Here is a 17,187-nt window from a genome sequence, read left to right as displayed (position 1 = left end):
TTTTCACACAACTAGAACAAATAATTTCACAGTTTGTATGGAAATACAAAAAATCTCGAATAGCCAAAGCAATCTTGAGAAAGAAGAATGGAACTGAAGGAATCAACCTTCTTGACTGCAGACCTATATTACAAACCTACAGTCATCAAGACAGTATGGTACTGGCACAAAGACAGAAATATAGACCAATGGAACAAAATAGAAAGCTTATATGCAAAACAGAAAAAGAGACACAGATGTACAGAACAGACTTTGGGACTCTGTGGGAGAAGGCGAGGGTGGGAAGTTCTGAGAGAATAGCATTGAGACAAGTATACTATCAAGGGTGAAACAGATCACCAGCCCAGGTTAGATGCATGAGACAAGTGCTCAGGGCTGGTGCACTGGGAAGACCCAGAGGGATGGAATGTGGAGGGAGGTGGGAGAGGGGATTGGGATGGGGAACACATGTAAATCCATGACTGATTCATGTCAATGTATGGCAAAAATCACTACAATATTGTAAAGTAATTAGCCTCCAACTAATAAAAATAAATGAAAAAAAAGAATAATAATAATAAAAAAAGCCCAGAGATAAATTCACACACGTCTGGACACCTTATCTTTGACAAAGGAGGAAAAAATATACAATGGAGAAAAGACAGTCTCTTTAACAAGTGGTGCTGGGAAAACTTGTCAACCACTTATAAAAGAATGAAACTTGAACACTTCTAACACCATACACAAAAATAAACTCAAAAATGAATTAAAGATCTAAATATAAGACCAGAAACTATAAAACTCCTAGAGGAAAACATAGGCAAAATACTCTCTGACATAAATCACAGCAAGATCTTCTATGACCCACCTCCCAGAGTAATGAAAATAAAAGCAAAAATAAACAAATGGGACCTAAGTAAACTTAAAAGCTTTTGCACAACGAAGGACACTATAAGCAAGGTGAAACGACAGCCTTCAGAATGGGAGAAAATAATAGCAAAGGAAGCAACTGACAAAGAATTAATCTCAAAAATATACAAGCAGCTCATGCAGTTCAATACCAGAAAAGTAAATGACCCAATCAAAAAATGGGCCAAAGAACAGATATTTCTCCAAAGAAGACATACAGATGGCTAACAAACACATGAAAAGATGCTCAACATCACTCACTATCAGAGAAATGCAAATCAAAAGCACAGTGAGGTACCATCTCATGCCAGTCAGAATGGATGCTATCCAAAAGTCTACCAACAATAAATGCTGGAGAGGGTGTGGAGAAAAGGGAACCCTCTTTCACTGTTGGTGGGAATACAAACTAGTACAGCACTATGGAGAACAGTGTGGAGTTTCCTTAAAAAACTGGAAATAGAACTGCCATATGACCCAGCAATCCCACTGCTGGGCATACACACCAAGGAAACCAGAACTGAAAGAGAAACATGTACTCCAGTATTCATTGCAGCACTGTTTACAATAGCTAGGACATGGAAGCAACCTAGATGCCCATCAGCAGACGAGTGGATAAGAAAGCTGTGGTACATATACACAATGGAATATTACTCAGCTATTAAAAATGCATTTGAATCAGATCTAATGAGGTGGGTGAAACTGGAGCCTATTATACAGAGTAAAGTAAGTCAGAAAGAAAAATACCAGTATATTAATGTATATATATGAAATTTAGGAAGATAGCATCAATGACCCTATATGCGAGACACAGAGATAAAGAACAGACTTCTGGACTCTGTGGGAAGAAGGTGAGGGTGGGATGTATATTACCATATGTGAAATAGATGATCAGTCCAAGTTTGATGCATGAAATGGCACTCAAAGCTGGTGCACTGGGACAACCCAGAGGGATGGGATTGGGAGGGAGGTGGGAGGGGGCTTCGGGATGTGGGACACATGTACACCCATGGCTGATTCATGTCAATGTGTGGCAAAAACCACCACAATATTGTAAATTAATTAGCCTCCAATTAAAATAGATAAATAAATTAAAAAAGAAAAGATAGCATCAATGTAAACAATTGAAGAAATCAATGTAAGCAAACCCGGAAAACACAAACATGATACAGTTGGTAAGCCAAATTTCAAAAGTTATTAAAGTTGTGTTCCAAATGTTTAAGAGGTGAGAGGACCACTCACACATGGAAGCTGGAAGCATAGGTATATTTAGAAAAACAAACTTGAATAGAAAAAAAGTATTCTGTTGGATAGAATTACTGTGGATTAGGCACCGTGTGTGTGTGCTTAGTTGCTCAGTCGTATCCAGCTCTTTGCAATTCTTATGAACCTTTGGACTGCAGCCCACCAGGTTCCTCTGTCCATGAGATTTTGCAGGCAAGACTACTGGAGTGGGTTGCCATTTCCTTCTCCAGGGGATCTTCCTGACCTAGGAGGATCTTCCTGACCTACTGTGTCTTCTGCACTGAAGGTGGATTGTTTACCCGCTGAGCCATCTAGGAAGCCCGAATCAGATGACGTAGAAGACAATATTAGTGAGTTGGAAATAGAAACAGTGCCAGGAACTATCCAAAATGAAAAACGGAAAAAAAAAAAATCTAAAAATGATGAGGAGGAGATCAGTGGGCTGTGAGAAAACCCGTGGGAGGGATAATATGTGATTAATGAACTCTCTTAGGAAATAATGACCAAAATATTTCTGTATTTGATGAAAACCATAAACCTACAGATTTACAACACTTAGTTAAATTTAAACATGAGAAACACGAAGAAAACTGCACTTGGCACATTATAGTCAGATTTCTTAAATGTGGTGATGAAGAAAATTTCGAAGCAGCCAGAGAACAGATGAACAAACAGAAGAATGACACTACTCTTAGGAAGCAATGAAAATTTGAAGTACTGAAACTATTAAAAGAAAAGATATTGTGACTCTCTGATTCTCCACCTGGGGAAACCATCTTTTATAAAAAAAAAAAGTAAGAAGAAACACTTTTTACATATGCAAAACCTTAAAGGATTCATTACCAACAGACCTTCACTATAGGAGATGTTAGAAGAAGGCCTGAGGAAGGACGGACGAGGTGCAGGGTGCAAATCTAAAACTATACCAGGGGAGAGAGAGCCTGGAGGACTGTCAGTCTGAGGAGATCTATATCTCTATCTCCATCCCTAATATGGAGAGATTTAATACATTCACATTTACATGCAGTGGAGTTTCTTGGACTAAAGTATTCAAATGCTTTTTCTAAATTTAAGAGTAGAGTAGGTACAGCTGCTGAGAAAATTAGTAAACAGTAATTTAGTAAATATCCAAATTAAAACAGACAAAAAATGTCATAAAATGTGGAGAAGTGTATAAGAGGTAATATGGGACACAGTGAAAAGACCCTCTGTATGTAGATACTGAAAGTACTGGTAGGAGTACTGTCTCCTGCCTAGAGCTGACTGATAGGAGGACTCCCAGGGAGCAGAAGGAGCAGTGTGTGAGCCCACAGCTGTGGGCGTGGAGTAGGTCAGCGGGGATGCTGGCCTCAGTACACTGGGCGGCCTGCGCTGCTTCTTGGGTTGCTTTCTGCCCTGCTTGTCTCAAGGATGGCTCTGGCTGGAGGGAATTAAGGGACATGGGCCAAAGCAAAGGACCCTCAGAGAGCTCCTTGGAAGGTAAAAGGGCAATCCTCTGGCAATACCTAGATTGGGATGTGCCAGTAAAGCTGCATGGGGTTGCCTGGGAGAAATATTAGCCAGACTCTTGGGCATCAAGAGAACTCCTTAGCATGCCAGGAGAGGGTGTTATTTTTTTTTTTTTTTCCTTCATTGGAGTACAGTTACTTTACAATGTTGTGTTAGCTTCTGCTGTATCTAGAAAATGTATAGCAAAGTGAATCAGCTGTATGTTTACATATATCCCCCCCCCCCATTTTGAATTTCCTTCCCATTTAGGTCCCCACAGAGTTTTGAGTGGGCTTCCCATGTGGTGCTAGTGGTAAAGAACACACCTACAAATTCAAGAGATTCTGGTTCAATCCCTGGGTCAGGAAGATCCCCTAGAGTAAGGCATGGCCACCCATCCCAGTATCCTTGCCTTGAGAATCCCATGGGCAGAGGAACCTGGTGGGCTACAGTCCACAGAGTTGGGCACAACTGAAGCATCTTGGCATGCTCATGCAGAGTGAGTAGAGGTCCTTGTGCTATAGTAGGTTCTCATTATCCACTAAAATGGATAGTTACCCATTTTATACATAGTATCAATAGTGTATATATGTCTATCTTAATCTCCCAATTCATCCCTCCCCCCTGCTTTAGTATGTATATATTTATTCTCTATGTCAGTGTGTCTATTTCTGCTTTGCAAAGATCATCTATACCAAGCCATTTTTTTCTAGATTCCACCTGTATGTTAATGTACAATATTAATTTTTCTCTTTCTGCCTTACCTCACCCTATATGACATTCTATAGGTCCATCCACATCTCTGCAAATGATACAGTTTTGGTCCTTTTTATGGCTGTGTAACAGGATCATCGAAAAAGCAAGAGAGTTCCAGCAAAACATCTATTTCTGCTTTATTGACCATGCCAAAGCCTTTGACTGTGTGGATCACAATAAACTGTGGAAAATTCTTCAAGAGATGGGAATACCAGACCACTTGACCCACCTCTTGAGAAACCTATATGCAGGTCAGGAAGCAACAGTTAGAACTGGACATAGAACAACAGACTGGTTCCAAATAGGAAAAGGAGTATGTTAAGGCTGTATATTGTCACCCTGCTTATTTAACTAATATGCAGAGTACATTATGAGAAACGCTGGGCTGGGAGAAGCACAAGCCGGAATCAAGATTGCCGGGAGAAATATTAATAACCTCAGATATGCAGATGACATGACCCTTATGGCAGAAAGTGAAGAGGAACTAAAAAGCCTCTTGACATAAGTGAAAGAGGAGAGTGAAAAAGTTGGTTTAAAAGTCAACATTCGGAAACTAAGATCGTGGCATCTGGTCCTGTCACTTCATGGGAAATAGATGAGGAAACAGTGGAAGCAGTGTCAGACTTTATTTTGGGGGGCTCCAAAATCACTGCAGATGGTGACTGCAGCCATGAAATTAAAAGACGCTTACTTCTTGGAAGGAAAGTTATGACCAAATTAGACAGCATATTAAAAAGCAGAGACATTACTTTGCCAACAAAAGTCCATCTAGTCAAGGCTATAGTTTTTCCAGTGGTCATGTATGGATGTGAGAGTTGGACTGTGAAGAAAGCTGAACACAGAACAATTGATGCTTTTGAACTGTGGTGTTGGAGAAGACTCTTGAGAGTCCCTTGGACTGCAAAAAAATCCAACCAGTCCATCCTAAAGGAGATCAGTCCTGGGTGTTCATTGGAAGGATTGATGCTGAAGCTGAAACTCCAGTACTTTGGCCACCTCATGTGAAGAGTTGACTCATTGGAAAAGACCCTGATGCTGGGAGGGATTGGGGGCAGGAGGAGAAGGGGACGACAGAGGATGAGATGGCTGGATGGCATCACCTACTCAATGGGCATAAGTTTGAGTAAATTCTGGGAGTTGGTGATGGACAGGGAGGCCTGGCGTGCTGCGATTCATGGGGTTGCAAAGAGTCGGACACGACTGAGCGACTGAACTGAACTGAACATTCCATTTTATATGTGTATTGCATCTTCTTTTTTTAAAAAAATATTTGTTTGGCTGTGTCAGTTCTTAGTTGTTGAATGCAGGATTTTTGTTGGGGCATGCAAAATTTTTCCTGTGGTGTGAGGGCTTTTCGTTGTGTTGCAGAGACTTAGTTGTCCTGCAGTGGATGGGTTCATTGTTCCCTCATCAGGGATTGAACCCAAGTGCCCTGCTTTGGAAGGCAGATTCTTAACCATTCACTGGACTCCCAGGAAAGTCCCTGTATCACATCCTCTTTACAGGAGAGGTTGTTTTAAGGGACTTAGCAGATCAATCAGTGATAAAACTACACTCAGCTATTGTAGAGTCCTTGAAACTACCCCCTAGGTTTTACTTGTTAAAAGTTTAGCTGAAGGCTTCCCTGGTGGCGCCTGCCAATACGGGGGACATGGGTTGGATCAGTGATTTGTGAAGATCCCACATGCCCTATAGCAGCTAAGTCTGTGTGCCACAGCTGTCAAGCCTGTGTTCCAGAGCCTGGGAGGTGCATCTACTGAAGCCCACACCCTAGAGCTTGTGCTCTGGAGCAAGAGAAGCTAGTGCACAGCAATGCAGAGTAGCCCCCACTTGCCACAGCTACAGAAAACCCATGCAGCAATGAAGAACCAGCACAGCCAAAAATAAATAAAATATAGGAAAAAAAAGTTCAGTTGAGTAGTCAACAGTTGGTTTGAAGTCACAGAAGGCATAGAACTAGGATACCTGAGATGGTGCTGGTGGTGAGACTCTTGGGACACTTAGAACCACAATTATTATTCAAAAATGTACAAGACTCAGCATTTTGCAAACAAAAACATACATGCTGAAAGGAACAAGCTGAATGTCAACTCTCCCTGGAACCTATTCCTGTTTATACATGATCCTATCTTTGCTGACATCATTCACCTCCCTATCTAGACTGCATTCTTTGGGAAGCCATATGCTCTTAAGTACCTATTCCTTGTACATTTATAACACTTTCTTGGAATTTCCTCATTTCATGATGAGGATGAAATATTTCAGATGAGCTAGGAGCATAGTTAGGGAAAATCAGACAACTGGGTTGAATGGCTCCTCTACATATTCATGACACCTAATCTCAGCTTACTTTACATTTCTCCTCAACCATCATCTCTTTTAACTTTAATATTTATTCTCATCTAACTCCATTTTTTTGGTCCCTAATATTTCCCATTCTTCCTTTAGCCTCCAAACAGATGCATTTTGACCAAAGAGGTGGAAGCTTTAGGGCCCCTCACCTTCCTGGCACACCTTTAGTTACTAGAAAGGGACATAGTAATGTGTTGAATGGTCATATATTTTTAAATAAAATTAGAAAAAAGTAAACTATTTAAAGCACAGTTAAAAGTAGCTATTCTTTTTATTCTGATTTGCCCTCCTTTACATTTTTGGAGAGTTTACAGTTATTTCTTTTTGTTTTGTGGGTTTTGTCTGTTTTTGTTTTTGGTAATAGGGCTCTTTTGACTCTTTTCAAAATAATTTATTCAACAAATTCACATGTAATAAATGCAGCTAATTTTAGCTTACATTTTGATGAGTTGTGAAATTATTTTATCAGATAAGTACATATATTCAAGATATTAAACATTTCCATTATTTTATCCATGTAAATAGAGTCATGCAAGATACCATCTTTTCTGTCTAGTCCTTTTGTTGTGGGCAGCAGTAGTTAAATTTTTTTTGCAAAGTAATATTTCATTATATTAATATAATGAAATTCATTAATCCAACTACATATTAGTAGAAATTTCTGTTTTTTTTTTTTTTAGAAGAATATGCTTATTTTGATTATAATGGAAAGCCACGTGAAATCTATACTTTTTTCTTTTTAATTCTTTATTTAGATTTCTATTAAATATATATATGTTAATATGAATGTTAAACACACAGCCATGGAAGATCCTCTGAGATCACTACTATTACATGGGAAACAGGCCTGAGGAACTTGGCGACTTTCAAGAACACCTCCAACAATGACTCCTTTATTGAAATATTTATTGACCACATAGCATGTGCTAGGTCTTTTGTCCCTTGACTTGCTCACCTCTGTCTTCAAAACTAAATGACCAAGATAGCCTGATGAATCAGGCAGATTTAAATTTCTTTCAATGGCAAATGAAATAGACAGTCACACAGCCACAGATACCAAGCTGGTATACTTGGTTCATGTATTATCACTAGCTAAGTGAACTCAAACCTTGGAAACCACACCTTTGGAAAACTCAGACACATTAGTATACCAAGTAGGAAAATTACAAACACCATCCCCAAAGGGGCAAGGAATATGAAGCTTCTTTATTTTTTTCTAAGTGGGGCAGTTTACACCTGTTGTGCCAGAGTCTCAACTGCCCTTACTTTTCTCTCAGGAAATCTATATTCTTAGTGACTTTTAAAATATTGTTAGCTGTAAGCACAATATTGTAGATTAGTTCTCTAGAATTTTTCATTTTGCACATTGAATAAACTTGTCAACAGATATTCCCATTTTCCAACTACCTTCAGTTCTTGGTAACCACCATTCTACCTTCTGCTTCAAGGGGTTTAAATCCTTTTTTTAAAAAAATAGAAAGCACTTAATTATTAAAAATCTTTTGACCACAGTATGCAGCTCATGCACCTGGTGGGATTTTAGTTCTCCACCAGGAATTGAACCCAGACCCTCTGCAATGAGAGTGTGGAGTCCTAACCACTGGACTGGGAGTGAATCCCCAGGTTTAACTACTTTAGATACTACCTCATATAATGGGATCATGCAGAATTTGTCTTTCTGTGACTGACACATTTCACTTGGAATAATGTCGTTAAAGACTCACCCATGTTGTTGCATATAGTAAAATTTCCTTCTTTTTAAAGACTGAATAATATTCCACTCTGTGTGTGTGTGTGTGTGCGCGCGCGCGCATAGCACATTTTCTTTATATATCTGTTGATGGATATCTGGCTTACCCCATGTCTTGGATCATGTGAATAATGTCACAGTGAACATGAGAGTAAAAATATCTCTTTGAGATCCTGATTTTCATTCTTTTGTTTTGTTTTTTTTCTTTTCCATTTATTTTTATTAGTTGGAGGCTAATTACTTTACAGCATTGCAGTGGTTTTTGTCATACATTGAAATGAATTAGCCATGGATTTACATGTATTCCCCATCCCGGTCCCCCCTCCCACCTCCCTCTCCACCCCATCTCTCTGGGTCTTCCCAGTGCACCAGGCCTGATCCTGATTTTCATTCTTTTGGATAAATACCCAGAAGTTGGGTTGCTGGACCATATGGAAATTATATTTTTCAATTTTTGAGGGCCCTCCATACTATTATCCATAATGGCTGTGCTGACATACATTTTCAGCTTCTCCCATCCAATTACTAACCAGGCCCAACCCTGCTTAGCTTCCGAGATCAGACAAGATCGGGCATGTTCAGGGTGGTATGGCTGTAGACCATTTTCAGCTTCTCAATACCCATGCCAGTTGTTTTTCAGTTGCTAAGTCATGTCCAACTCTTTTTGAGTCCGTGGACTGCAGCACACTGGGCCTCCCTGTCCCTCTCTGTCTCCCAAAGTTTGTCCAAGTTCATGTCTGTTGAATTGGTGATGCTATCTAATCATCTCTTCCTCATGTATCTCATGTACCCATGCCCACAAGTACCTATGCCAGTACTTGTGTTTTTTTTTAAATGGCTTTCATACCAGGTATGTGGTGACTTCTCTCTGTGGTTTTTCTTTTGTATTTCCATGACAGTGATTGATATTAAGCCCATTTTATATACCTCTCAGCCTATTTCTTCTTTGGAAAATTCTCTGTTTAGGTCCTTTGCTTGTTTTTAATTGGGATATTTGTTTTTTACATGGGGGTGTAGGAAATCCTTACATATTTTAGATATTAGCTTGTGATCGGATATGTGGTTTGAAAATATTTTCTCATTATATACATGGTCTTTTCACTCTGTTGATAATTTCCTTTGCTATGCAAAAGCTCTTCAGTGTTATGTAGTCCCACTTGTCTACTTTTGTTGCTTGTGCTTGGGTGTAATATCCAAGAAATCATTGCCAAAACCCATGTCATAATGTTTTCCCCCTATGTTTCCTTCTAGTAATTTTAGTTATAGGCATTATGTGTCAGTCTTTAATCTACTTTGAGCTGTTTTGTGTTTGTGGTATAGGATAAAAGTCAAATTTCATTGTTTTTCATCTGTCTATCCAGTGGTTTTCAACACCATTTATGGAAGAGACCATCTTTCCCCATTGTGTATTCCTGGCAATCTTGTCCAAGATCAGTTGATTCTGTGTGTGTGTGTGTGTGTGTGTGTGTGTGTGTGTGCACTTGCAGGATTTCTGGGCTCTCTATTCTGTTCCAGTGGTCTACATATCTACATATCTGCATGTCAGCATCATACTGTTTTCTCTGTTCATTTCCAAGTCAAATAATTCAATATCACAGTAATCCAAGTCTACATCCCAATCACTAATGCCAGAGAAGCTGAAGGTGAATGGTTCTCTGATGACCTACAAGACATTCTAGAGCTAACATAAAAAAAAAAAGGTGACCTTTTCATCATAGGGGACTGGAATGCAAAAGTAGGAAGTCAAGAGATATGTGGAGTAACAGGCAAGTTTGGCCTTGGAGTACAAAATGAAGCAGGGCAAAGCCTAACAGAGATTTGCCAAGAGAATGCACTGGTCACTAGGCTGTTCAGTTCAGTTCAGTTCAGTTCAATCGCTTAGTTGTGTCCGACTCTTTGCGACCCCATGAATTGCAGCACGCCAGGCCTCCCTGCCATCACCAACTCCCAGAGCTTACTCAAACTCATGCCCATTGAGTCTGTGATGCCATCCAGCCATCTCATCCTCTGTCGTCCCCTCTCAGGTATGACCTAAATCAAATCCCTTACGATTATGCAGTGGAAGTGACAAATAGATTCAAGGCATTAGATCTGATAGTTCTTCCTGAACTATGGACAGAGATTCGAGACATTGTACAGGAGGCAGTGATCAAGACTATCCCCAAGGAAAAGATGTGCAAAAAGGCAAAATGGTTGTCTGAGGTGGTCTTACAAACAGGTGAGAAAGGGAGAGAAGCAAAAGGCAAAGAAGAAAAGGAAAGATATACCCATTTGAATGCAGAGTTCCAAAGAATAGCAAGGAGAGATAAGAAAGCCTTCCTCAGCAATCAATGCAAAGAAATAGAGGTAAACAATATAATGGGAAAGACTAGAAGTCTCGTCAAGAAAATTAGAGCTACCAAGGGAACATTTCATGCAAAGATGGGCTCAGTAAAGGACATAAATGGTATGGACCTAACAGAAGCAGAAAATATTAAGAGGTGGAAAGAATACACAGGCGGATTATGCAAAAAAGATCTTCACGACTCAGATGGTCGTGATCACTCACCTAGAGCCAGACATCCTGGAATGTGAAGTCAAGTGGGCCTTTGGAAGCACTGCTATGAACAAAGCTAGTGGAGGTGATGGAATTCCAGTTGAGCTCTTTCAAATCCTGAAAGATGATGCTGTGAAAGTGCTGCACTCAATATGTCAGCAAATTTGGAAAACTCAGCAGTGGCCATAAGACTAGAAAAGGTCAGTTTTCATTCCAATCCCAAAGAAAAGCAATGCCAAAGAATGCTCAAACTACTGCACAATTGCACTCATCTCACACACTAGTAAAGTAATGCTCAAACTTCTCCAAGCCAGACTTCAACAATACATGAACCGTGAACTTCCAGATGTTCAAGCTGGATTTCGAAAAGGCAAGGGAACCAGAGATCAAATTGCCAACATCTGTTGGATCATTGAAAAAGCAAGAGAGTTCCAGGAAAACATCTATTTCTGCTTTATTGACTATGCCAAAGCCTTTGACTCCGTGGACCACAACAAACTCTGGAAAATTCTGAAAGAGATGGGAATACCAGGCCACCTGACATGCCTCTTGAGAAATCTGTATGCAGGTCAGGGAGCAATAGTTAGAACTGGACATGGAAAAACAGACTGGTTCCAAATAGGAAAAGGAGTACGTCAAGGCTGTGTATTGTCACCCTGCTTATTTCGCTTATATGCAGAGTACATCATGAGAAACGCTGGGCTGGAAGAAGCACAAGCTGGAATCAAGATTGCTGGGAGAAATACCAATAACCTCAGATACGCAGATGACATGACCCTTATGGCAGAAAGTGAATAAGAACTAAAGAGCCTCTTGATGAAAGTGAAAGAGGAGAGTGGAAAAAATTGGCTTAAAACTCAACATTCAGAAAACTAAGATCATGGCATCCAGTCCCATCACTTCATGGCAAATAGATGGGGAAACAGTGGAGACAGTGACAAACTTTATTTTCTTGGGCTCCAAAATCACTGCAGATGGTGACTGCAGCCATGAAATTAAAAAATGCTTGCTCCTTGGAAGAAACACTTTGACCAACCTAGACAGCATATTAAAAAGCAGAGACATTGTCAACAAAGGTCTGTCTAGTCAAAGCTATGATTTTTCCAGTAGTCATGTGTGGATGTGAGAGTTGGACCATAAAGAAAGCTGAGCACTGAAGAATTGGTTCTTTTGAACTATGGTGTTGGAGAAGACTCTTAAGAGTCCCTTGGACGGCAAAAAGATCCAACCAGTCCATCCTAAAGGAAATCAGTCCTGAATATTCATTGAAAGGACTAATGCTGAAGCTGAAACTCCAAACCTTTGGCCACCTGATGCGAAGAACTGACTTATTTCAAAAGACCCTGATGTTGGGACAGATTGAAGACAGGAGGAGAAGGGGACTACAGAGGATGAGACGGTTGGATGGCATCACTGACTCAGTGGACATGAGTTGAGTAAACTCCGGGAGTTGGTGATGGACAGGGAGGCCTGGCATGCTGCAGTTCATGGTGTCACAAAGAGTTAGACACGACTGAGCAAGTGAACTGAACTGACTATGTTGCTGCAGCTTCTTAAGTGAACTCATGAAGTCTATCAGAGCTGTTTCATTCACATCTGTCTGTCCAATTGTTTTCCCTGTGGGGATAGAGAGTGGAATCTCCTACTAAACCATCTTGCTGACATTACTCTCTATATAAATTTTTGAATCAGTTTGTCACTTTCTACAAACTTCCTGCTGGCATATGAATCAGGCTTGCATTGAAACTGAAGATCAATAGAATTGAAATCTTAACAGTATTAAGTCCTTCAATATAAAATCATGGAATATGTCTCCCATTGTTTATTACTTTTATTTCTCTCAGAAATTAGTGTTTTGTAGTTTCCATTGTGTAGATCCTGCACATATTTTATTAATTCATACCACAATATTTTATGTTTCTGGTGCTATTATGGATGGTATTTTAGTTCAATTTCTGATTATTTGTTGCTTATATGTAAAATACATTTTTATGTTTATGTTGACTTGTAGTTTACAAATATATTCAGCTCACTTATATGCATAAAGGTGTTTTTGTAGGTTCTTTGAAATTTTCTCTGTATATTATAATTTACACTGCATATTAATGTTTTCTATGAATGAAGAGAGTTGATTTCTTCCCTTCCAGTTGTACTTTGTTTTCATTTTTTCTTCCCTTAATGCAGTTGTGAGAGCTTCCAGTCAAATGTTGAATAGAAATAGAAACAGTCCTCTTTGCCTTCTTAATCTTAAGGGGAAAAATTCAGTCTTTGTTTATTAAACACAATGTTAGCTGTAGCTGTGTTATTTTTGATGCCTTTTATTAGATTCAGGAAGTTTTCTGCTATATGTTGTACTGAAAGGGTTAATGGATGTTGAATTTTTTTTTCAATTTTTTTTGTTATCTACAGTTTTACCTTCTTTTTAGTCTGTATTTCTTTTTTATTCTTTTGCTTCATTAGTCAGAACTGCCAGTAAAATGTTCCAGAAAAGTCATGAAGGTGGGCATCTTTGCCTTCTCGATTTTAAGAGGAAAGGATTCACTCTTTCATAATTAATTATTACATCAGTTGTAGGTTGTTTTGTAGGTCCAACTCATAATGTTGAAGAAGGTGCCTTTTCATCTTATTTTATGGATATGTTATTTTTTCTTCGTTTTATTGAAGGATATTTGTTTTACATAATTTTGTGGTTTTCTGTCATACATCAGTAAGAATCAGCCATAGGTACACCCATGTCCCCTCCCTCCTGAACCTCACTTTCATCTCTCTCCCTATCCCACCCTTCTAGATTGTCATAGAGCCCCTTTTTGAGTTCCCTGAGTCATACAGCAAATTCCCATTGGCTATCTATTTTACATATGGTAATATAAGTTTCCATGTTACTCTCTCCATACATCTCACCCTCTCCCTCCTCCCCTCCTCCTGTGTCCTTAGGTCTGTTTTCTATGTCTCTTTCTCCATTGCTTCCCTGGAAATAAATTCTGTCTTTCTGGATTCCATATATATGCATCAGTGTTACAATATTTGTATTTCTCTTTCTGACTTACTTCACTATGTATATTAGACTCTAGGTTCGTCCACCTCACTAGAACTGACTCAAATGCATTCCTTTTTATGGCTGAGTAGTATTCTATCCTATATGTGTACCACAGCTTCTTTATCCATTCATCTGTTGATGGACATCTAGGTTGCTTTCATGTTCTAGCTGTTGTTAATAGCACTACAATGAACACTGGAGTAGATGTGTCTTTTTCAGGTTTGATTTCCTCAGGGTATATGCCTGGTAGTGGGATTGCTGGGTCATATAGTGGTTTTATTCCTAGTTTTTAAAGGAATCTCCATACCATCTTTCATAGTGGTTGTATCAATTTATATTCCCACCAGCAATGCAAGAGGTTTCCCTTTTCTTCACACCCTATCCAGCATTTACTATTTATAGACTTGTTGATGATGGCCATTCTGACTGGTGTGAGGTGGTATCTCATTGTAGTTTTGATTTGCCTTTCTCTAATAATGAGTGATGTTGAGCATCTTTTCATGTGTTTGTTCATCATCTGTATGTCTTCTTTGGAGAAATGTCTGTTTAGGTCTTTCCCCCACTTTTTGACTGGGTTGTTTGTCTTTCTAATATAGAGTTATATGAGCTGGTTTTGTATTTTGGGAATTAATTTTTTGTCAGTTGTTTCCTTTGCTATTATTTTCCCACATTCTGAGGGTTGTCTTTTCACCTTGTTTGTAGTTTCCTTTGTTGTGCAAAACTTTTAAGTTTAATTAGGTCCCACTGGTTTATTTTTATTTCCATTACTCTAGGAGGTGGGTCATAGAAGATCTTGCTTTGATTTATGTCTTGAAAGTTCTGCCTATGTTTTCCTCTAAGAGTTTTATAATTTCTGATTTTACATTTAGTTTTATAATCCATTTTGAGTTTATCTTTGTGTATGGCATTAGGAAGTGTTCTAATTTCATTCTTTTGCACATAGCTGTGCAGTTTTCCCAGCAGCACTTATTGAAGAGGCTATCTTTGCCCCATTGTGTATTTTTGCCTCCTTTGTCAAAAATAAGGTAGCTGTAGGTGCGTGGGTTTATCTCTGGGCTGTCTATCTTGTTTTATTGGTCTATATTTCTGTTTTTGTGTCAGCACTGTACTGTCTTGATGAGTATAGCTTTGTAGTGTAGTCTGAATTCAGGAAGGTTTATTCCTCCAGCTCCATTCTTCTTTCTCAAGATTGCTTTGGATATATGGGGTCTTTTGTATTTCCATATGAATTGTGAAGTTTTTTTTGTTCTAGTTCTGTGAGAAATGCCATTGATAATTTGATAGGGGTCACATTTAATCTGTAGATTGCATTTGGTAGTATAGTCATTTTCACAATATTGATTCTTCCTACCCAGGAGCATGGAATATCTCTCCATCTGTTTATGTCATCTTTTATTTCTTTCATCATTGTCTTATAATTTTCTGTATATAGTTCTTTTGTTATGCATATGTTTTATTATGAATGTTTTAATTTTTTAAAACATCTTTTCTGCTTCATTTGGTAATTATATGACTCTTCTCCATTATTCTGTTAATATGGTGGATCACCTTGTTTGACTTTGCATTTTAAAACAAATCCTGTATTCTCTGAGTAAACACCACTTTGTCTTTATGTATTGTTTTCATGTGTTGCTCGATTTGATTTGCTAATGTTGTTAATTTTTTGTGGGTGTATGTTTATGAAGGGTTTGATTCTATAGTTTTCTTGCAACATTTTTTCCTGAAACTATGATGAGGATAATATTGACCTCAAGAGTTGAGTTGGGAAGGTTTGCTTGTCCTTCATTTTCTTATAGCATCTATATGGGGTTTTTATTACTTCTTCTTTAAGTATTTTATAACATTCACTAGTATAACTCTTTGGCCTAGAACTTATATGTATGATGGTTTAATTAAAGTTTATGTTTTCTCTTTTGCATTGAGTCACTTTTTGAAATTATTGTCTTTAAGAAAGTTGTCCATTTCATCTGAGCCATCCAATTAATTGCCATAATTTGTTTATAGTATGTTCTTATTTTCATGTATGTGGACTCTATGAAGACATCCCATCTTTTATTTATTATGGTAATTTGTATTGTATTTCTTTTATTTTTCTTTTGATATGTGGGCTTCCCAGATGGCACTAGTGGTAAAGAACCCGCTTGCCAGTGCAGGACATGTAAGAGATGTGGGTTCAATCCCTTGGTCAGAAAGATCCCCTGGAGGAGGGCATGGCAGCCCATTGCAGTAATCTTGCCTGGAGAATCCAGTGGACAGAGGAGCCTGGCAGGCTACAAGTCTATAGCCCGCCAAAAGTCAGACATGACTAAAGTGACTTAGCACACATGCAAGGTTTATCAAGTTTTTTGATATTTTTAAAGACTGTCGTTTTGATGGTTGTTGATATTCTTTTCTTTTCTTTTTTTGGTACTGCATGATGTCTTCATTGGTTTCTCTTTCTGTAGTGAGCAGCAAGTACTGTCTATTTCTTTACATGAACTTTTCATTGCGGTTGGTTCTCTTGTTGTGGAGCACAGGCTCTCAGAGTGTGTTTTATATTTGCAGTGAGTGAACTCAGTAGTTGTGGCTTGTGGGCTCTGGAGTTTAGGACCAGTACTTGTGGGTCATGAGCTTAGTTGTCTGAGGCTTGTGGAATTTTCCCATACCAGGGACCCCACCGGTATCCCCTGCATTGGCAGGCAAACTCCCAACCCCAGACTACCAGGGAAATTTGATATTCTTGATTCTTAATCAGTTTCCTACTTCACTGATATCAGGCTTTCTTTTCTTACTGTATTGGTTAGTAAATATGATACAACAGTGTTTAGAAGAAGCAGTGATTGAAGCATTATTACCTTGTTTCTTATTTTAAATGGACTGCTAGTAATATTAAAGCAACAAATGTAGCATTTTTTGTGTTTTTTAAAAAATATATGTACTTTATCTTGCTTATAAGGACCTCTTTTATTCCAATTTGTTAAGTATGTTTTTTAAATCACAAGTAATTGCTTAGTATTAAATCTTTTATTCTTCACCAGTTATCACTCAACTGTTCTTCTTTCGTCTCTGTAACTTGGCCTGAGTCTGCTTGCCCATACATTGTAAAGCCAATCTATTGACATTGGTTGTGGTGACGAAAAGTACAGTGTTTATTGAAGG

At 38.6% G+C, this 17,187-nt stretch overlaps 1 long non-coding RNA gene across 1 annotated transcript in view; it reads right to left on the bottom strand.

Annotated features, from left to right (window-relative positions):
• Positions 1 to 17,187, bottom strand: part of LOC139029875 (uncharacterized) — a 123,148-nt gene that overhangs the window by 24,472 nt on the left and 81,489 nt on the right. The window lies entirely within an intron of this gene.

The sequence above is a fragment of the Odocoileus virginianus genome, chromosome 20 (genome assembly GCF_023699985.2).
Source record: "Odocoileus virginianus isolate 20LAN1187 ecotype Illinois chromosome 20, Ovbor_1.2, whole genome shotgun sequence".
NCBI lineage: Eukaryota > Metazoa > Chordata > Mammalia > Artiodactyla > Cervidae > Odocoileus > Odocoileus virginianus.
This window is presented reverse-complemented; position numbering and strand designations above follow the sequence as displayed.